This window comes from Halichoerus grypus, chromosome 9 (genome assembly GCF_964656455.1).
Source record: "Halichoerus grypus chromosome 9, mHalGry1.hap1.1, whole genome shotgun sequence".
In the NCBI taxonomy this organism is placed as follows: Eukaryota; Metazoa; Chordata; class Mammalia; order Carnivora; family Phocidae; genus Halichoerus; species Halichoerus grypus.
Window position 1 is genome coordinate 114101655 of NC_135720.1, and position 21396 is coordinate 114123050.

General features: G+C 58.2%; 1 protein-coding gene across 3 annotated transcripts in view; it reads left to right on the forward strand.

The window, feature by feature from the left end:
* The first annotated feature begins 12812 nt into the window (after window positions 1-12812).
* GRM4 (glutamate metabotropic receptor 4) overlaps window positions 12813-21396 on the forward strand; it is a 117931-nt gene continuing 109347 nt past the window's right edge. For 2 of the 3 annotated variants that reach the window (XM_036115776.2, XM_036115775.2), the window contains exon 1: window positions 12813-13171. The gene's annotated coding sequence lies outside the window, so the exon portion shown is untranslated. The remainder of the gene's footprint in view (window positions 13172-21396) is intronic. The other variant, XM_036115773.2, reaches the window with a different exon arrangement.

Sequence of the window (21396 nt, forward strand, 5' to 3'; positions counted from 1 at the left end):
CTGAGCACGGAGCCCGATGTGGGACTCGATCCCAGGACCCTGAGATCATGACCTGAGCCAAAGGCAGACGCTTAACCGACTGAGCCACCCAGGCGTCCCTACTTTGTCATTGATTTTACTTTTGTTTTCTTGGTTCTTTTCTTTCCTTCTTTGATATGAATGCCTCTTATTATATTCTCAGTTGAATTTAATTTCTCTTGAGTACCTTGCAATTTAATCATCACTTCTGAGAAGACTTCGACTTTTTTTTTTTTTTCAATTTCTTTCCTGATTTTTGTTAACTCTTATTTCGGTTTCTAATTTTTTGACGCATTTCTTCTGGATGCTCCCAAGTTTCTGATTTAAATTGTTTTCATCTCTGCAAATGGTCGTTTAAGAATATAGTCCAAGTTGAAGTGTTACATCAGAGTTGTCCTCTGCCTGGTGGTGTTTTTCTGGAGGAGACTTCTCATCAGCTGAAATATTTGTCTTTTTAAAAAAAAAATTGTGGAAGGGGCGCCTGGGTGGCTTAGTCGGTGGAGCGTGTGACTCTTGCTCTCGGGGTCGTGAGTTTGAGCCCCATGTTGGGTGTAGAGATTACTAAAATAAATAAACTTTAAAAAGTTATTGAAGTGTAGTTGACACACAATGTTGCATTAGCGTCAGGTGTACAAGAGTGATTTGACAGTTGTCCACGTTCCTCAGCGCTCACCATGGTGAGTGTAGCTACCATCTGTCACCACACAACGTTACTACAACATCACTGGCTATATTCCCGATGCTGTACTTTTCATCTCCGTGACTTAGCCGTTTTCTAACCAGAAGTTTCAGCTGAAATGTTTTGATTCTCATTTCTTGTTTTTCTCTTAGAGTTGGATTTGTATGGATGTTGTCTGCTTTTTTCTGTTCACGCTGAGGTATCTTCTATTTTCTTTGACCAGCAATAATCGGCATTAGCAGACCGGGTGAGAGGTTTGGGTGACTTCATTTCTTAGTTCAAGAGCACCCTCAGGGCGCCTGGGTGGCTCAGTCGGCTTGGGTCATGATCTCAGGATCCTGGGATCGAGCCCCGCATCAGGCTCTCTGCTCAACAGGGAGTCTGCTTCTCCCTCTCCCTCTGCCCCGCCCCCTGCTCTCTCTCTCTGTCTCTCTCTCAAATAAATAAATAAAATCTTTTTTTTTAAAAAAAGAGTAGGGCGCCTGGGTGGCTCAGTTGGTTAAGCGACTGCCTTCGGCTCAGGTCATGATCCTGGAGTCCCTGGATCGAGTCCTGCATCGGGCTCCCTGCTCAGCAGGGAGTCTGCTTCTCCCTCTGACCCTCCCCCCTCTCCTGTGCTCTCTCTCTCTTAAATAAATAAATAAAATCTTTAAAAAAATAAAAATTAAAAAATTAAAAAAGAGTACTCTCTTCTGTTGGAAGAGTGAGGTGACATTTTGAACAAACCGATGAAACCTTTTGGGGAGGGAGGATTGATACGTTTGTTGATTTGCTGGCTCTTCTTGTTTCCATCAACTTACTCCCTTACTTCGAGCCCACAGCTCACGCCCTTCCCTCCATTCACCAGCAAGCCTCCCAGGGCCACCTTCCCCTCCCCAGTTGCCCCTGTCACCCAGAACTGGTGCCTTTTCAAGACAGCTACTCCGGCCCCGCACATTCAAAAACGCCTTCCTTCCTTTCTTTATTTTAAAAATTTTATTTTTAAGTAATCTCCACATCCAACGTGGGGCTTGAACTCACAACCCCGAGATCAAGAGTCGCACGCTCCTCCAACTGAGCCAGCCAGGTGCCCCCAAAACACCTTCCTTTCAATTCTGCCAGATGCCGGTGCTGTGATCTACTGGGCGTCAGACCTCTTCGCAGTATTTCCGCACCAGGGCAGGGCTCGCTCGCTCTCAGGATCATTTTATTTGTGTCCCCATCCAGGCTCTTGCTGCCCTCTCTTCTTTTGCACGGAGTCTCCACCTGACCTTCTCTACTCTGTGGGGTCCAGACCTTGTTCTGCTGCTTTCGGAGGTTTCTTTCTCTACTTAGTTGTAGACTGAAGTTCCCAGCACTCTGTTTCCTGGTTATGCTGAAGGCAGGGGGCAAGGGTGCTTTTATTGCTCTCCTTCTTCCTTCTGTGTGGCTTTGGGAGGACATGTGCAGAGATTTGGATTTGGGCTGCTGTCATTATCCTAAGGGAACCTGAAACCCAGCTCAGGTCCTCTTAGTGAACTGGCTGTGACCACTGGTAAGTTACAGATGAGTTATCAGGTCAGTTCCTGTTAGTTAATTTTTGTTCAAGTTGGCCAGAGTTATCCTATTGCTTCCAAAGAATCCTAGCTGTAACATCCTGTTTCCGGACACCCTGGATGGAGCTGGGTTGCAGGGAGAGGCAGATGGGAGCTGGAGAGAGAGGTGGAGGAGCTCTGGAGCCCTGATTTTAAGCCATCCTGAGGTCCAGGGGGCATTTCTGGGAACCGGGCGGCTTCATAATTCTGTATATTTACTGAAACTTTTACTGAAGTAAAACACACTTTCACAGAATGAACACACCCATGCCATTAGCATCCAGATGAAGGACAGAACATACAAGTCGCCAGAAGCCCCCTCATGTCCCTTTTGGTCACTACCCCCTCAAAGGTAACCAATATTCTGACTTCTCTCACTATAGGTTATTTGTCCTGTTTTTATACTTTGTATGAATGAAATCACCAGAATCACACAGTATGTATACTCAGGTCTGGCTTCTTTTTGCTCAATATTATGACAGTGGGTTTCACCCACGCTACCGAGTAGATTTGGGATCTATTTTGGGGATTCATCTAGTGCCCTGGGAACCACTCCCTTTGTCTAACGAGCATAGCTGTGACCGAGAGCCCTTGAACTCCGTGGGCCCCCACCCCACCCCACCCCGAGCGGGAAACACACGCACCTCTCCACCCCCTCGCCCCTTGCCATTTACACTTCCAAATTTGGAAACACCTCTTTTCCTGGAGTGCCCCCCTGCACCTGCTCTCCATCCTGTCCCCTCAGAATGCAGTCCTCGGCCGCTGGGAGGACATGGCTGTACTATTAGTGAAAATATCATACGGATAACTGCGTGTTGGCCGCAACCTCTTTCAGTTGTGCGGAGTGGAAGTGTGCACGGGAACGGCTTGGGGGGGCTCCATCCCGGCTCTCTGTTAAGCTCTTCAGGATGGGGAGCACGCCATGTACCTCTGGGGGACCATGGTGAGGATGACAGGGGCTTCCCCATAACAATGGGGTTGTCAATGCTGTGCCCGTGATGCCTGACGTGGACGTCCTGGGCAGGTCTGGACTTTGCATCACCCGGGATGAGGAAGCCTGCGCCCCCCCAACAGGGGCTGATTTAATTGGTTTAGGAGGCGCCTGGACATGGAGAGTTTTAAAAGCTCCCCAGGTGACTCTAGTGGGCAGTAAGGTTGCCAACCACGGGCCTGGCACATAGTGGGAGTGCAGCCAATGCTGACTTTGGGCAGAGAGAGAAGCGAGGCTGGTTTGGAAGGCTGGGTGTGCAACTTCCTGTGGCTGGCGCCCCCCTCACTCTCCTTACCTGCCTCCTCATTGCATCCCCCCCCCACCTCCGGCTTCTGCCCACCTAGGAATCCAGGACATCCCTCACCTGCCGCTTTCTGCCCCCGGGTCAGCCCGGCTCCCTCTGTACTTGGCGGGGCATCAGAAGAGGCCCCCTCTCTCCCTGCCATCAGAGCAGGTGAGCCGGGCTGCACACGAATCCGAGGGGGCGGCGGCCCAGCTGGGAAGCAGCCTTGAAATAGACCCCTCGCCGCCCCCGCTGCCTCGCCCCGGAATCTGCTCAGGTGAAAAACAGGCCTCTCAATCCGGGCGTCTCACCGGGCGTCGGAGGGAGGAGGCGCCGAGCCCTCCCCGCCGCGTGGATCCCGGCCTGGGTCGGGCTCAGAGCCGCGCAGACCCTCCCCGGGCCGGGCCAGCGCTGCAGTGAGGGCGCTCGGCCACCGGGCGGCGCTGCTGGCCCGCGCTGCGGCGCTCTCGCGGCAGCTGGGGCTCCCCGCCGGACTGGTCGGGGCGGGAAGGCCAGCGCGGCCGCTCTCCCGAAGGGGGGCTCTTCATGCCCCTCCCCTGTCCGGAGCGCCCTGAGATGTGGTATCCCTGAAATTCTGGGGTGGAGTGGGGCTGAATGGGCCCTTCCCGAGGAGGCTGGGAGGGCGCGCGTGCACAGATCGGGGCGTTCAGCCTCCTGCCGGAGCCGGCAGGGAGAGAAGCGGGGCCCCCATCCCTGCTCTCCTGGTTCTTCGTTTCGTCGCACGTTTCCCACCTGCTTCCTGATTCTGAACTTTGGGATGGGGGGAGGTCAGGACCATCTATCCATCTAACCGTTCATCTGTGTGTCTGTGCACCCGTCTACTCAGGCACCTGGGTTTGCTCCGAGGCTGTAAATCCAGCGGACACAGGAAATAAAGGGGCGAGAGATGATCCTTCCCCGCGGGGGAAGCGGACCACTGAACTGCAAGCTCGAGAATTCTCCACGAGGGGTGATGGTTAAGCTGGGCCTTGAAGATCAGGGAGGGGGTCTCTGGACAGAGAAGAGAAGGTGATCCAGCCATGCAGGTGAGATGGAGGAGGAGGGCCAGGGTCTCACTTGGGCTGGAGGGTGCAGGGGAGCGAGGGCAGCGGGAAGACGGTGCCAGGAGCTCCACCATCTCTGGGGCCAGTCATCGGAGCAGCCCTGCGAAGGGAGCCATATCAGCCCCTCCTTATCAGTGAGGAAACTGAGGCTGGAGTGGTCAAGGGACCTGCTGTGGCCCTGCAGTGACACAGTGAGTGTCCTGGCGGGGGCTGAAGGCAGGTGTATTAGGCTCAGGCAGAGAACGAACCTGGCCTTGAACCACAGAGCACATTAACAGGCCACACCAGGCCAGGGTCAGCCGAGTCAGCTCACAGTCCTGCACACCCGGATGCTGGCCTGCCAGAAACATAGAGGGTCTTTCCTGGCCCTGGCTTCTACTTTTGTGCCCCTGAGGTTCCCCCGGCCCCTCTCCTCCCCACTCACACCCTGCTCTTGGGAGGGGGTCTGCCATCAGCCACCACCTCTGCATTGTGCGGGGAGAGCCTTTGGCCCTGGAGAGGCGAGTGAGGCTCTGCCCGCAGACGGGGAACCCTTGGCGGGACCAAGCCAGTGCCTCAGGGTACCCACTCCTCCCGTGACCGCCAGGGGCTGGGGCCAGAGAAGCTTTGGGTCCAGAGGGTAGGGGCTCAGAGCTGGGGCTATGCAGAGTTGGGCCAGGGACAGAGGTCAGACTGAACCCCGCAGTGAAACTGGTATGCCGTGCTGGCCCAGTGCCCCCCCTTTCTGGGCCTCCATTGCTCCTCTGTACCCCAAAGGGGTGGTTCAAGCCCCTGAGGTGGGGAGGGCTGGGGAGGCCCAGGTGTGGGGATGTCGGGGTGGGGCTTCATGCATGGGGGGGGAGCCCAGGGTCCCAGCTCAGCTTGAGAGGCCCCTCCTCCCCACCTCCCCGCTCTCCCACCTTGCCCCTGCTTATCCCCTGAGTCTTCAATGGTGGGTGGGTCTCATACCCCACTCCAGCTGGTTGGAGTTCTATTAATATTTCAGTTTGATGAATTAAGGATTCTTTCTGCTCTCCTTCGGATGTCCCAGGAGGGAATTAAAAGCACATCCGATCCAGTCAAACGCCATTAAAATGCAGCCCACGAGGGGAGGAGCTGGTGGGTGTGGGCTTTTCTTTCCCAGCACTGCTTTGTCCTCTTTGGGGGGGGGCGGTCTGCATGATGGGTTGGTCTTTGTGAGGCTGGTACAAGAGGCAAGAGAAAACTGGGGCAAAGGAGGAGGGCAAAGGGTATTCGCAGGAATTCGGCTGCCTTAGTGGGGGATCGGATCCCGCGTGTGGCTCAGGTTTCCAGGGTAACTGAGGGTGTGGGGTGAGGAGGGGCCGTGCAGCTGTGACCCCAGCCCCATGACCTGATCACGACTGCCGCCCGTGGGAGTTGGATGTGTTCCAGGGCAGCCCCGCCTCCCTGGCTCCCTGGGCTGTGCAAGAGATACCTCTGCAGTGAGGACCAGAACCTTGGAGACAGCGGGAACGGGCTAGATGCTCCTGAGGCTCTGAGGGCCGGAGGGCCTGGGGGTCATTCCAGCTTTCTGTCCCATCAACTGTCTGGGTCCCCCTTCAGAGGGAGCAAATGCTGGGGCTTCCTTCCAGCACTGTCTGGGAGGTTCTTAAGGCTGGACTGTGTTGGGGGGGTGGCAGGGACTGACAAAGGGGCTCGGTGGCAATTTCCAGCCCAGCTGTCAATCGGTCAGCCAGGCTGTGTGGCCTTTTCCTCTTCCCAAGTGCCTGGGGCCCATTTGGAGGACAAGCTAAGGCTCTAATCACAGCGTCCCTTACACTTGAAAAGGCTTTCTTCTCCCCTTCTTTCCTTCCACCCCCAAATTGGCCCAAGCCCCAGTGGCATCAGGATCCACATTTGGGGGGCACCTGAGTGGCTCAGTCCTTAGGCGTCTGCCTTCGGCTCAGGTCATGAGCCCAGGGTCCTGGGATCGAGCCCTGCATCGGGCTCCCTGCTTAGCGGGAAGCCTGCTTCTCCCTCTCCCACTCCCCCCTGCTTGTGTTCCCTCTCTTGCTGTGTCTCTCTCTGTCAAATAAATACAATCTTAAAAAAAAAAAAAAAGAGGATCCACATTTGACAGGAAGGACACGGAGGCTCCCATGGGGCAGGGGACTGGCGTGGGACACCATTAGAACAGTGGTGCTGGGGCCATCTGCGGCTGGGCGGTCCGCGGAGTGTGCGCCTGAGATCGGGGAGAAGTGTGGAGGGACGCCCTGGAGAAGGCAGAGCAGGCGGGGCCCAGCCAAGCAAAGACATTCCCTTTCCAGCTTGAGCCTGTCCCCCTCCCACCATGGCCAGCTGGACTGCGTCCCCTCCTGTGCCTGGCACCTGGCTGCCCCCTCTGGGGCCCAGAGCCTGGCCACTCAGCCAAAGGAGCAGGCCCGCCACGAGGCAAGGCCAGGCGGGATGGGCTTTTAAATGTTAATTGTATTTTGACATCCCGGCTTGTGACATCCATCCTAATGACATTTGGCTCGCAGCTGACAGCCCCCGGACATGTGGAGAGAGAGGGATGATAAGTAGTTTTAAATTGCAGTGTGGCAAAGAGGCTGGAAAATCCTGAGTCTTAAGAAAAAAAGAGAGAGGAAGAGGGGCGGGAGAGGGGAGGAGGAGGAGATGAAAGTAGAAATCAGGGAGGAGAAAGAGGAAGACTCCTTCTGGGGGGGGCGGGTCAGCCATTCATTTGTTTAACAAGCGAACAGGTACTGGGCGCCTACCGCAGGCCCTACACCGTCTCAGCACCGAGGGTCAAAAGCCCAGGTGGGCTGCCCGCCCCACCGCCCCGCCTGGCTCTCAGCTCTTGTAATTCCTGCTCCTCTGTCAGGGTCTAGGTGACTCTCTCCCTGACCTCCCTTCCCCGCCACCCTTGAGCTTGAGGCAGCACGGATGCCTCCCCTACTTTTCCTTTCTCCTCTCCCCTCCCTCTTCAACCCTAAAGGTGGGGAAAGCGAGGCCGAGGAAGGGAAGGGGAAGCTTCATCTTTCAGGCCAGGGAGCTCCAGGGCAGAGGGAAGGAGCTAAAATTGACCTTGGACCCTTTCTCTCCCTTCCTCCACCCCACCCACAGCTCTTCCCCTGCGCACCCACTTGGTGAACCTCCCCTCCTTCCCAGCTGCCTCCCTCACCATGCAGGCAGGAAGAGACGGAGACCCCCTAGCCCAGCGTTTAACCTTCTGTTCTGTACCCCCATTCTCGTGGGGTGCTCCTGTAGCATGTGTTAAGCTCTCTCTAGCAAGCTGGTGCTGAATGTCCCCTAAGTCCTCACGTGCCTCATCTGGCTTCTGCCTCTGGTCCCACACAGCTGGGTTTAGCAGAGCTGTGTTCAGAATCTGCTCTTTTTTGCTCTCTGCTCTGTCCGGTCCCCTCGCTCCCTTTGCAGGCGCAGGTGGGAGAGTAGGTACGACTGGGCTGTGTAACGGGAAAGTCCTTGGTCCAAATGGGATGATTCCAGGCCCTTATCAGAAACCGTTGGGGCTGAGAAAGAATTTAGAAAGAAAACATGGCACGGATATTATATATTGTACGACACACCAGGAGGCCTTGGAGCAGCATCCCCCAAACAAATAGGCCGGTTCCTGTTCCTGCCGTGAGACAGCATCTCCCACCGAGAGAGCCAGACAGTGGCAATGACTCGCTCTCACATCCGGTTTTGCAGCCAAATGGGTTTGTGGAAAACTTAGGGACAAACTTGTGGTTTTCAGAGCCTTCTGGACTTTGGAACTGTGGAAAGGAGATTGCCGCTTTAGCCAGCTTGTGACTCCTGAGAAAGTCTGGAGCTCATCGGAGCCGTCCCGGAGATTGGACCCGCACTGGCCTAAGGGAAGAGCAGATCCCCGGGTCCCTCTTCTGCTAGTCCCCAGCGGTGTCAAGAGGGGGTCACTTGCACTTTGTCCTGGCCTGTCCCACAACCTGGGCTGGGGGAATTTCAGAGCACCCATGCCCTTGAGACTCAATATCTCCGTGGAGCAAACAGAGGGCTGGTGTGACCCTGGGAGGCAGGAGAGGAATGACTGATCCCAGGATTCTTAACCGCAGGGTCCCCGCCTCTGACCGCAGCTCTTCTCCACTCCTCCCTGCCTGCAGAGTGACTTATGCCCCACTAGAGAGGCCTGGAACCCCTGCCGTCCCTTGTAGTCGGCTCTTCATCCTGGGAATGTTCTGCCGGGGGACAGTTCTTGTTTAAACAGACTACCCCTTCAGGGGCATTTTCATCTAATGGCCTGGTTTAGAGGAAACCAAAATTAAAGCCCATCAGACATGGAGATTGAGCCAACTTGATGCGGGGACCATCTATTAGGTGTCCCGGGCCTGCCAGGCTCTCCCCTGGCCCCTGTACCTTCAAGTTCACTTTGATTGATTTCAACAGATTCTAAACTTGAGGATTTTCAAAGGCAATCACCCTCTCTTAGTAGGCTTCTTTTGCAATGCAGAAATCAGAGGAGCAGCTTGGTGGGTTTCAGGTCCCAGCACAGTGGGTGGGAAGGAGCGGGAGGTGAGAATAAGAAATGGAAGAATCTGCTGCAGCATGAGGGAGTTAGATCAGACTTCAGGAAGAACTTCCAGGTCACAGAGACAGGAAGCACAGGTGTATTATTATTTGTATTATTATTTTCTCTAGGACTACCTTCCTCTTTCTCTCCTCCCCGCTGAGCCCCTACCCCCAATGCTGAGATGGTGTCTCCTTTTCTCTGGGTAAGCCTGTGCGCATGGGATTGATGGATTAGAATGACCACCGTGCTTACCCCCCTGGTGTCAATCAGGTCAGCCTTTTTAAAGGTTTCAGAATGAGACCCAACCCTGAATCTCAGCATTCTTAGGGAAACCTCACACAGCCCCTCATCTCACTGATAAGGAACCCAATGCTCAGAGAGACTGGGTAACTCACTCAGGTCACACAGTCTTAGCACCAAGGACCTAGCCTCTTGCTTCCAGCCCTAGGCCCCCTCCCCCCACCTCAGCCCCTCCCCGTCAGGGTACAGCTTGCTGAATGGGGCATCTGGGAATTCAGACCCTTGTGCCACCTGGCCTGGGCCAGGACCTTTTGTTTCCTGACCCCTTGAGGTCACTTCTGATCCTTCTTCCCCTACAGAAGTGGCTCTGTAGCTCCCTTGTTTCCACGTGATGCCCCCACTCCCCCAGGTCGGGGGACGCCAACTGAAGTTCCTTGAGGTGTATGTGTGTGTCTGGGTGTGTCTGGGTCTGAGGGTCTCTGCGTGTGTGTGCCTGTCTGTATATATGTGTGTGTGTGTTTGTGTATCTGAATGTGTCTCTATGTGTGTGTGTCTGTGTGTTTCTGCGTCTGTCTCCAAGACAAGTCAAGTCAGCCCAAGTCAGCAGGAGGGAGAAGGAGGGTGTCCCAGCCGGACCAAGCTAGGGCTCACCGGAGAGAGTGGGCGGCTGAGCACTCTGGGGAGGGGTGTGGGGAGGCCTGGAGTGGCCCAGGACGGCTGCCCAGAAGAATGAGGCTTCAGGCTGGGCACCTTCAAACTGGACGAGTCCACAAACCCAGCCATCTGCCAGCCAACAGCGTTTCTTTTTTTAACCCCTGAAAAATATAGCCTGCCCAGCCTTCTGCGACACAGCTGGTGGGGGCGGGGGGCAGGATAATTATGGCCGGAGTGAGGGCAACACCGAGGGGCAGGGGGTGGGAAGAATGGCTTCCTTCATTTGCCTTCTCCATAAACCATGGCCCATTTATTTTCAGTTTAATTGATTAATTAACTAATTTATTAATTAATTCCATACAAGGATATTGAGGACTATATCCTGTGTTAAAAATGTGGCTCCCACTTACTAGCACCTAAACCCAGGACTGGGCGCTTTGCACACGTCCTTTCATACCCAGGTGCTCGCCCTTATGGTAACTTTCCATGAATTAGACGAACGACCCCCTTTTTGCCAGACACACCTACCTCAAGGTAGGACGAGCCACTTGCCAAGCCCCAGGCAGGCTGAGCTTGAGCCTCCCAGCATTCCCTAAATGGGTGGCTCCTTGCACCCCAGCCCTGCCCTGTGAGGGCAGCTTCATGGCCCTTGTTCTCCGGGTGGGAAACTGAGGGACCCTGGGCAGGAGGACCCAGGCAGCCTGTGCCCAGGGCCAGGCTTCTCCGGGAGTGACTCGAGTGTCCCACAAGCCCAGAGCAGTGCAGGTTTGGCTGGGCAGAGCCACTGGATGGCAGGAGCTTTGTGGCCTGAGCTTCAGTCTCTGTAAAATGCGCCATGCTGAGGTGTGCGTGGCCACGGGGTGCACGCCTCAAGGGCAGGACGGCGTCCAGTCATTTGTGGATTCCCAGGGCTGGGAATGGAGCAGGATCTCGGCCCGTGCTGGTTGCATTAAGAAAAGGCATGAATGAATGCATGTTCTAGGTCCTTCCATCAGAGACTTCGGTCTGTCTGGATAAATGAGACATGTATTTGGGGCCATTACATGTGTCAGCAAAGAGAGTTCATGCTTTGCCAACATTTATTCTTTCACCGAACATTCATTGAGCTCACACTATGGGCCAGGCAGGGTGCCAGGCACTGGGTGAACCATGGTGAACAAGTTGCAGTTCTAGCTTGGCATAGTCTGGAATTCTGGAGGAGGGGATGCCTGAGATGGTCTTCGGGAAGGAGTAGGGGTGTTGGATGAGGGGCAGGGAGGGAGGAAGGGCAGGCCAGTAGGGGGAGGGTCATTCCTGCTATCCTCAGACTCCCCAGACATTCCCGTGACCTATAAGGGTGCTATCTGTGGAAATTAGGGGTTGGGCTGTAAGGGGGGGCTGAGTCCCCCCCAGGCCCAGGCACATTTGAGCACGGGAGTGACACCCTGCAGATCAGCCAAGAGGACTGGGGTGCTGATGGGGAGGGAGGCCACTGCCAGCCACTCTCCCCCCAGCTCCCTGGCACTGTGCTGAGCACCCTCCCTGGGACAGATCAGCCAGGACTGGGGTGCTGATGGGGAGGGAGGCCACTGCCAGCCACTCTTCCCCCCAGCTCCCTGGCACTGTGCTGAGCACCCTCCCTGGGACAAGGACAGTCACACGTCACAGCTCTAATTGAAGCCGCTTCTGCAGTCTGGGACGAGATGCTCTTGCAATCCTAAGAGGGCTGCATGGCTCCCTCCCTCTCTTTTTCCCCTGCCTGCCTCTAAGGCCAGTCCTCTCCTGGGATTTTTCACAGGCCCCGCCCCCCCCCCCCCAGGAGGATTGCTGGGGCTCCAGCTTCTCCCTGACTGAGGGATTCTTTCCCGGCTTGTGTTGGCCTACCCGCCAGGCCACCTGTTACACTTTGCAAACCAGTGCTGGAGGGAGACCAGCAGGCTGTGGACCATGGGCTGGGGGTTCCCCTAGCCTAGTGGGGTTCCGGGGAGGAGGGGGGCTCAGCGGAAAGGGGCCCTCCAGACAAGCTGTGAGACTAGGGGCAAATGGAATTGTCTCACGGGGCCTCAGTTTCCCCCCTTCGTGCTAGGCTCGCACCGGGAGTGGTGGGGCGTGCAAATGAACATGCCACATGGGGCATACGCCACGTGCATGCGGATGTGTGAGAAGAGGCCCTGCGGGTGGGGGTTCTAGTGACGCACAGGGGTGGGGAGGAACGCAACCCCTTTGCATCGCCGCGCTTTGCTGTACTTCTCAGGGTGTGTGTCGGAGGCTGTGTTCCCTGACCCTCGACCTTTGGAGTCGGGGGGGCCCCCGACACATCCTCGGGTGGCTGAGCTGACACCCGCAGTGTGGGGGGGAGGGGGCAAGGAAGGGGGCTTCCAGGAGAGGGCGCCGGTGGGGCGTGGTGGGAGGGGGAAACACTGCGGGGCGGGTGTGGCGGGGTGGAGGGGCGCTTTGCGAGCCCGGGCCTTCCCGCAGTGGAGGTGCGGGGTCGGGGGGTGGGCGCCCAGGTTCTCTCTCTTTAAAAGGCCGGCGGAAGCGCGGCGCGCTCGGCCCGCACTCGCCGCGCAAACTTGCCGGGCTGGGCTCGCGCCTTCCCCGAGTGCGGCAGCGGCAGTGGGCGCGGGGGCTGAGCGGCTGCCGTCCCCTCGCCCCCTCGTGCTCCCGGGCGCTCCCGCCCCCTCCCGCAGCCTCCCCTCTCCGCGTCTTCCTCGCTCCCCCTGTCTCTCGCTCGCTCGCCAGCGCGCTCTCTCGCTCGCTCTCATTTTTTCCTGCTGCTGCTGCTGCCGCCGCCGCGGCGCCGCCGGACGCCCGCATCTCAGCCGGGTGCGCTCGCCGGTCGGCTCCCGCTCCACTCCCTTCCCCGCCCGGAGTCCCCGGCTGGACCCCGCTCCCTTCGGCTCGGACGCCGGGCTCCGCGGGGCCGGAGCAGGGCTGGCCGCCGCTCCCTAGCTCGCTGGCTCGCTCTCGCCGGAGAGGCAGCAGAACGCCGCGCGCTTGGAGGCAGCTCCGGCCGGGCAGCCGCCAGCTCATCCCCGCTGCGTCCGGGACTCCGGGCGGCTCCGCGCCCGGCTCGGTCCGCAGCGTCAGCGCCGTCCGCCGCGGCCCGGGCTCTGGGCAGCGCGAGGAGCCAGCCTCCGCCGCCGCCGCCTCTCTGCGCCCCCGGGGCAGGCGGGAGCGCAACCGACCCCTCGCCGCGGCTCAGACCTCGCCGGCGCGCGGTGAGTTGTGGCCCGTGGGGAACCGGCGGAGGGGACCGTGCCCTCCGGCCTCTGGGGCGCGGACTGCGGCGGGGACATCGGGGCTCGGGGAGGTGGCCTTTGACGAGCTCCCGCGCTCAGGGCTGCCCGGAGGAGGGCCGGCGGACCCGAGCTCTCGGGGCTGGAGGGCGCGGGATCGAGGCTGGAGGGTCTCCCTTCGGGGCTGGGGCAGGCTCTCCGAATGCCCCCGAGGGAGGCAACGGGGCAGCCGCTTTTTTTTTTTTTTTTTTTTGCGGGCCTGGGGGAAAGTGTCTCTGTGTAGGGGGGGTATTTCGGGTTCTGCCGGATGGGGGGTCGGGCCAGCTCTCAGGTGGGGGCGGCGGCGTTAGCGCGCCCCCTCTGCGGAGGGGCAGGGCAGGCGGGGGCGCGGGGCGTTATTTGCACCCCTTCCCCGCCGGCTCCCGGCGGGAGGGCTGGCAGCGCCAGCCTCGCGCGCTCGGCTCCTTTCCCTTGCACCGCGTCCCGCTCCCCCGGCCGCCCCAGCGCCACCTTCGCCACCGGCCGAGCCCGGCAGCCGCTCGCTCGGGGCCGCGGCGGGTTGGGATGGCGCTCCAGGGTCTGGGGTCTCCCCGCGGCCCCGGGACATCAGGCTAAGGTGCTCCTCGGATACTCGGCACCGACCCTCTCCGGGACCCTGGTGAACCCGAGCCTCTACCGGGGCCGCCGGGAGGGTGGCCAGGCCGTGTGTGTGTGTATGTGCGTGTGTGTGTGTGTGTGTGTTGGGGGGTCCCCTCCGAGGTCGGGCTTCCCCGGCGCCCAGGAACTGGCACTGCCCCCTCCCCGCGCGGGGGCGGGGCTGCGAGGTGGAGGCCCGGACGGAGAGCGGCGCCCCCGCACCGGGGCGGTCTGAGGCTGTTTGTGCTGAAATGGGGCGGCGGTAGCAGCGGCGGGAGTCCTGAGGCCCAACGTACGAGCGCCCCCTGCCCCCAGGCCACGAGTGACACCCCCTCCTTCAGACTTAAGGTCCTTTTTGGAGGAGGCTCCTTGTTTCCTTACCCCTCTCGTCACCATGCCTGCCCCTGGGTGCGGGGAGAGCTGCTTTGCGGGACTGAGCTGGGCTTGCCGAGTGGGGTGCCCGAATCCACGTGTTTGTTGGAGCGGTGGTTAGTCTGTCTGACCCTCTGTCGTCTGTCGGAAAGCTCTCGGTGATGGGGGAGGGAGTCCTGTGTATGTGTGTATGTGTGTGTGTTCCCATCATAGTTCTCCATTCTGGGGTGAGAGTGGGGGCCCAGGGCAGGCAAGGCGCCGGTGCTCCAAGTCTTCATACTGGACATCCCCTTCCCACAGCCTGCTGCTCAGCCTCACATCCCGGGGCCAGCTCATGGTGGAAATTAAGAATGTTCTAATTCCCATCTTCCCACTCCCCCAGGGTGAGCGCTGGGTCTGCCCCACATTCCTCCCTGAGATCCACAGGGCATGCGGGGCCTCAGGCTCTGGGTCTGCATGAGCTCCTCCAGGCCAGTGCCTGGGTGGTGGGAGAACTTCAACCAAGAGGTGAGGAACGGCAGGGAGCCTTTCCTGGTGACCTCTCCTGAGGTGGCAGACAGAATTCCCACAGAGGTGTCTGGAGGCTCCAGGTGTGGTCACCTCTCTTGGGCAGGCTCTGGGGGCCAGTAGTGAGGGCCCCTGAAGAGAACGTGTCTACAGTGGAGAGTGGGGGTCAGAGCCCTTGTCCCTTCCCCTGGTCCCCGCAGGGGACCACTTGGTGGGCCTCTTTAGGCGTTAGTCAGAGTCCTGTTCTTGGCATGGGGTGGGGGGCCTTTGGGGTTGGTGCCCCTGAGCCTTTGCTTAGCCTTGGATGGGCATGCCTGCCCACTTATGAATTAGGTGACCTCTGTCTTCACCTTCCTCCAACTTCTGTCTATTAGCCATAAACTTTCCCCCACCTGTCACCACCCTCAATCTCTGAGACAAAAATACCAAAAAGTTAGATCCCCCTGAGGTCCTGGTTACTGCAAGGGCTACCCCTCCCTGGGACATCTGCATTTAAGAGAGGCCCAGAGAGGGAGATGGCAATGCTGAACCCCAAAGAATGCTCTACTGGCAGGGGGTCTCAGGAGAGAGATGTATGGGATGGAGGGAGGCAGGCAGCAGGCACAGAGAAGGGGTCCTGAGCAGGCAGAGGGGGAGGAGGGGAGGCGGGAGCATGTCAGGAGTTGAGCTGCTTTCTCGGCCTCAGTGGCCTAGCGTAGGCCGCTCCTGTCTTCCTCCCTCATCCCTCCTCCCCCACCCTGCGTCTGGGCGGCTTCATTCTGTTGGAGGCGTGACGTCCCCGGGAGGAGCGGCAGACAGGCCGCCTGAGGTAGGTGAGGGCACCAGTGAGAGAGTGAGCGAGAGTGAGCAGCGTGCTAGCAGGAAGCGTGGGGGGTGGGCCCAGGCCAGGAACGCTCTGAGGGGTCCCCAGCCCAGCTTCCAGGATGCTTGGCCCCACCCAAACCCACCCTGCTGTGGGGGGCGCTGCTGGCAGGAAAAGATCGGGGGGGGGGGGCCGGGACCCGCGGGTTTCTGCGCTTGATAATTACAGCCAACAGACACATCCTCTTCCCTAGACAAGTGCGGAGCCGGCAGCCCCTAATTACCACCCACCCCAAGACATCTGTCCACCCTGCTGTCATCCTCTGCTCGGCCGAGAACCCAACTTGGCAGTGGGCAGGCCCCACTGGCAGCCTGGGCAGCTGGGCCCCGCCGGCTGCGGGACGGAAGGTTATCTTACTTCTGCAGAGTGGAAGCTGCCTTTTGCGGCCCGGAGAAGGTGTGGGGGGGGGGGGGGCGGTGGGGCTGCATCGGGGCTCGGGCCCTGCTCGTGGGGGCTGCCAGAGAGCTGCCGGCTGGCTGGGCCGACCTGAGGGAGGAGACCCAGGGGCTTCCCATGGGGGGCCGCCTGGCCTGGAGCCAAGGACGCTAGCTTTGTGTGGCTCCCATCGAGCCTGGTGTCTGCTCCTGGAAAGAGCAAGGAGGGCTTGTTTTCATGTCAACTCTGCCCTAGTTAGCAGGGGACTATCAGAAATTAATTGAGAGATTTCACTGCCTTTGGCCCTTGCAGTAGGGCAGGCCACCTTTTCCCGGCTCCTGGGAACTCGTTCCTTTCCTGCCTGTCTACCGTCTCTGGCCTCCCTCTGTCCCCTCGCCCTGCCTCTCTCCCAGTGTCCCCCTGCTGCCTCCCAGCCCAACTCCAGGGCCGCAGCTCTACATGCCAGGCAAGCTTCCTTCTCCCCGCCAGTCCTGGAGTCAAGCTGGGGGGGGGGGGGGCTTCAGCCTCTGCTCCCCCCACCTCTCTTTCCCTGCCCAAGCCTGCTCCTGAGAAGGAGGCGTATCAGCAGAACTTGCTTGGAAAGGACAAGACTACCCCACAGCCCTGCCCAGCCCGCCTCCTAGCCTGCGGGCCTGAGAGGGCCTCTTCCAGCCTGTCCGTTGTTTCTCTTGGCTCCTTGGAAAAACGAGCACCACAAGGATAGTAAAAATCACCCCTTAAATTAAAGCTGATGATTCCCGTCGAAATGTTTTATTATTAACCTCACCGTTTAGTAATCTCGCGGCAGCAGTGAGGCATAAAGATATGTGTACACACGTATATTAAATAAATTGGGGAACGCAGTGCGTAATGACATTATCTGGACCCCGTTCAATTAAGGTCGATATTATCTGCGGTAATTGGGTAATGCCAGCCCGTAATGCCAGCCCATGCCATTTTGGGCTGAGCCGTGCTGACTAGCTGGCTGTGGTGTCTAGTGAAGCCTCCTTGTTCTGGAAAAAGTACTGGCTGTGGCCCGGGGAGTCCCAGGAGAGCTCGGTCAGCTGCTGGTCCCAGTCTGGGTCCTGCTCTGTCCCCTACCCTCAGGGGGACAGGAACTAGTCCCCCGCACTTGTTTTCTGGTGGGGGCTCTGACTTCTAGTAAAAACACTGTCATTGCTGTGGCTCACACCTTTACCAGTGATTTTAGATCTTTAGAAATCAAGATTGGGGACTTGACCCGGATTCTTAGGTTTCTAGTGAGTGATTACTTCTCAGGTGTCGCCGCCCCTTCTCCCTGCCTGGCTTCAGTGTGGCCTACTAGGGAGGGGAGTGTCACCCACCAGCGTGGTCATGTTCGTGGCCGTGCCAGACAGTGAGTTTGCTCTTTGACTTGCTAAGCCAGTCTGGGCCCTGGCCTGGCAGGGCAGTGCTGGGGGGGGGGGGGGGGCGGGGCGCGGTCTTATTTAAGGGGGGGGGACAGGAAGAAGGAGGAGAGAGGAAGCAAGCACATTAGCCGGGAAGCCCACAATGGCACCAGCTGCAAACAAAGACACTTGCCCACTTGGATTGTGCCAGAAGACTGGGGAGCGGGGAGGTAGGTGGGGGCAGGGCGAGTTGGGGCAGGAAGGAGAGGCCTGGGGGCCTGCATGGAAGTGGGGGCTGCAAGTGGGGGCTGGCAGGTGGAAGAGATTTGGGCTCTGGCTCTGGGGGAGGGGGAAGGTCAGGGTTGGGCCTTTCGTGGGCTGAACTGGTTGGCGGGGGCGGGGGGGCCCAGGGCTGATGAGATGGGCTTGCTTTGCCCTCCAGGGCTGTGAGCTGCTGTGGCCTTAGCAGGTGGCAGCTCTTGGAGTTTGTCATGAATCCTTGCCTGTCACGGTGCTCCAGGCCCTTCAGTGGGCTCCCATTTCTCCAGCCACAGAGGTCTTGTTAGATCTTGTACTTGATGCCCTCTCTGACCTCCTCTCCCACCTCTCCCCCTTCCCGCTGCTCTCCAGGTCCTTGAACAATGAATGCTAAGCACGAGCTCAGGGACTTTGCACTTGCTTCCCTCTACCTGGGACACTTCTCTCCCAGAATGGCTCACACCTTTTCTGTTTTTAGTTGCTGCTCCTATGCCACCTCCTCAGAGAAGCCTTCCTTGATTATCTTTTTCTGAAAAAGCCGCAGGGTCTTGACCTCTCTCCTCACCTGCCTTAGATTTCTTCCTAACCCCTGGATTCCCCGAAGTGCTGCACATCTTTGTGCAGGTTTATTTATTGCCTGTCCTGTGCCACCCCCTAGGCTGGCCCCACAGGGCAGGTGCTGGTGTCCGTCACTCGTAGCAGTTTCCCAGTGCCCAGAACAGAGCCTGCACACAGTAGGTGCTCAGCACATATTCGAATGACACGGTCAGTAACGATGGTCGTGGCAGAAGGGATTGTATTCTATGCCTGACCACACGGGGGGTTGTAAGAATGCGGTGCCAGGTCCGAGTCCTCCTCTGCCGACACAGGATGCTGCTGCAGACCCTGCCCTGGGCATCACCTGTGGCTGCCTGCTGGCTCTGGGCAAGGACCTGCCTGTGTCTTGTTGCTTATTGAGAATTTCCTGTGTTCCGAGCCTTGGGCTAGGCACAGGGGATACAGAGATGAGGGTGGCCCACGCAGGCCCTTAAAATCTTCCAGGCTCATCATTGCCAAATAACAACAGAGAGAGAGGCGCGAATGTGCGAGAAGGAGGGAAAAAGAACTGGAATAATCAAGGCAGGCTTCTTGGAGGAGGAAGGGTGTCAGTTGCTACCTGAAGGGTGGGAGTCACAGGGAGGAGCCTGGAGGGAATCATAGAGTGGGGGAAGCACAGCGATGGATTTGAAGTTTTCTCTTTAGTTTCTATGGGCATTAAGCTGAGGAATGACTTCCTCATCCCTCCTGTCCTCCAGCCGTTTCTTCTTTCCTTCCCCATACATTGCGGTGCCCACCACAGGCCCAGCACAGAACCAGTCACTTCTGAGTCAGGCCCTTGCTGTTCCAGTAGAGCAGGGAGGGGATGGCTTGGGAAATGAGATACGCGGTTTAGGCACTTGGGAGGGTTCCTTATACAGGCTGGTGAGCTGGAGCTGCTTGGGGCTGGGAAGGGAAGGGGGCACGGAGCCCAGACCTCCACTGTGCCTTCCTCCTGGCTCTTCAAACATGGCTTGGCTGGCCCGGGGAGTGTCTGGGAGCAGGGCTTCTTCTCTATTAATGTTGACATTGATCACCTGGGAGAGAGGGTGGGAAGAGCCCAGAATCCTTCACTCACATCACATCATTCATTCACTTCCACAACCCCTGGTGGGGGGTGCCAGGCACTTGCCAGGCTGGGATGCAGAGATAGCAAGCAGAGTCTGACACGATCCCCCAAGTTGTGGTCCCTGTGGAGAGAGGGTTGGGCTGCTGGGATTTGAGGGAGCTAATTGGCCATCCCCCCTTTCCCCATGGACTGGGAGTCACACGGGTGGAGATCGAACTATGGGCCTTGTTGCTGTGCAGCAAGGTGGGGGGGCAGCTTCCTGTTACCTCCCTGGGTCTAGGCCCTGTCCATTTGGGAGGAGACTCTCCAGCAAAGCACACCTCTGCTGGGCCAGTGTGGGGTCCCAAGGGGGATAGGAGGAGGTTCTCCCTCACTTTTCCCATTGGGGAGCCAAGCTGCCAGCCCCTTCTAGGGAAGTGTGAGATGTGGGCAATGAGGCATCTAAACAACTCAGGAGATTCAAAACAGGCTCCACTCATCCATCCACGATGCCTAGCTCTTCTGAGCATCTGGACTGGGCCGCCTGCAGGGGCAAAAGTTAAGAGAGAGGACTCAAGTGCTGGAGGGCGAGTGGAAAAGCTGAGGGGAGGGAGGAGGCCTGGCTTAAGGAAGGCAGAGGTTGGGGGGTGTGCTGGGGGCACGGCAGGTGGAAGAGCCCAGAGCTTGAGAGCAGCTCTGGGTGCAGTCCCCATCCCCGGGAGCAGAGTGCAGGGTCATTCCCTCTGACTCTGTCCTTGACTTTGGGGTTTGGGAGAATTCTCTTTCCTTAGCTTTGGGAGAATAAAAAGCAGCTTAGTGAAAAGTAAATCAGAGGTTAGTAAATCACAGTGGCTCTCTATGGATCTGGTTGTTGTTCCTTGGTTTGTGGTTCTTCCTGGCTCGCTCCCTGGTTGTGGAGGGAAGGATTTAGGTTAGACGTGAGGAAGCATGGGATCCAGCTCGTTAGGACTTGGAAGGGGTCACTGAGGCAGGTTGGGGGAGTTTCTCCCTGCAGGCCTGCAGATATCAGAGAGGCCCTCAGATAGTGGGGTGCCTGGGCTGGGGGGGAGGGTAGACTGCCAACCCCCCCCCCCCCCGGCTCTCCTCACATCCCCTTTCATTGAAGAGGATGTTTTGAAAAATACTGTTGTGTGTGGAGATGACCATGTGCTCTTCCCTCTGCTCATCCCTCCCGCCTGTCTGGAGCCAAGGATCTGGCAGGGGGTAGAAGGGAGGAGAATACAGGGTTGAGGAGAGAGGTGGGGAAGGAGAGGGAAGGATAGAATAAGAGGCCCCCTGGGAGTGGGTGGGCACACTGGTTTAGACATGCGGCCTTCCTGGTGATTTCATCTGGGGAGGGATATGTCCCCCTCCACCAACCCCCAAACGTCTGAGGTGTGAGCTTCCCTGGCTATTTTAGATTTGGGGGGGGTGGTCTGAGGACTTGGAGCCTCCCCCTATCTGGTCCCCCTTCCCTAAGGTGGAGGCAGCCCTGTGGGGTCTGGAAGGATGGCCTTGCCTCCCCTTGCTGCCCCACCCCCAGGCTCTGTTCCTGGTGGCTCCTTTCACTTAGAGTATTTTTACTTTTCCCTTGTTCCTGTTACAGGATCAAAGGAAGGAGGGGAGGCTAAAAGAGGCAGTGGTTTGCCTAGCTCTTTGGAGATGTTCAGTAAAGGCAGACCTGGCAGGGCTGAGGGATGGAGTGGGACCCACTGTAGGCTCGGGGCGGGGGGGGGGGCCCAGTCCTGGCGGAGGGAAGCCCGCGAGCAGTCTGACCAGCTTGGGGCAGGCCGGGGCCTTGAGGTCTTGATTCCAATCCTGCAAGGATTTGCTTTTCTTCTCACCGAGACCTCCTTCCTCCATGTTGCCTCTGCCTCTCCCGATTGTGCGCGCGCGCGCGTGTGTGTGTGGTAGGTGGGGTGTGTGTGTGTGCATATGGTGTGCGCGGTGTGTGTATGTTTCTGTATGGTGTGTGGTGTGTATGTGGTTCGTGTGTGTGTGGTGTGTCGTCCGTGTGGTGTGTGTGTGTGCAGTGCGTAGCTGTCGGGTATATGGTGTGTGGGATGTGGTATGTGTATGTGTGTGATGCGTGTGCATATTGTCCGTGTGGTGTGTGGTCCGTTTGTGTGTGTGCGGTGTGTGTGTGCGTACACGTGCCCCTGTGTGCACGTTCCTCGGCCTAGAGGGGTCAGGCTTGCAGGAGAAG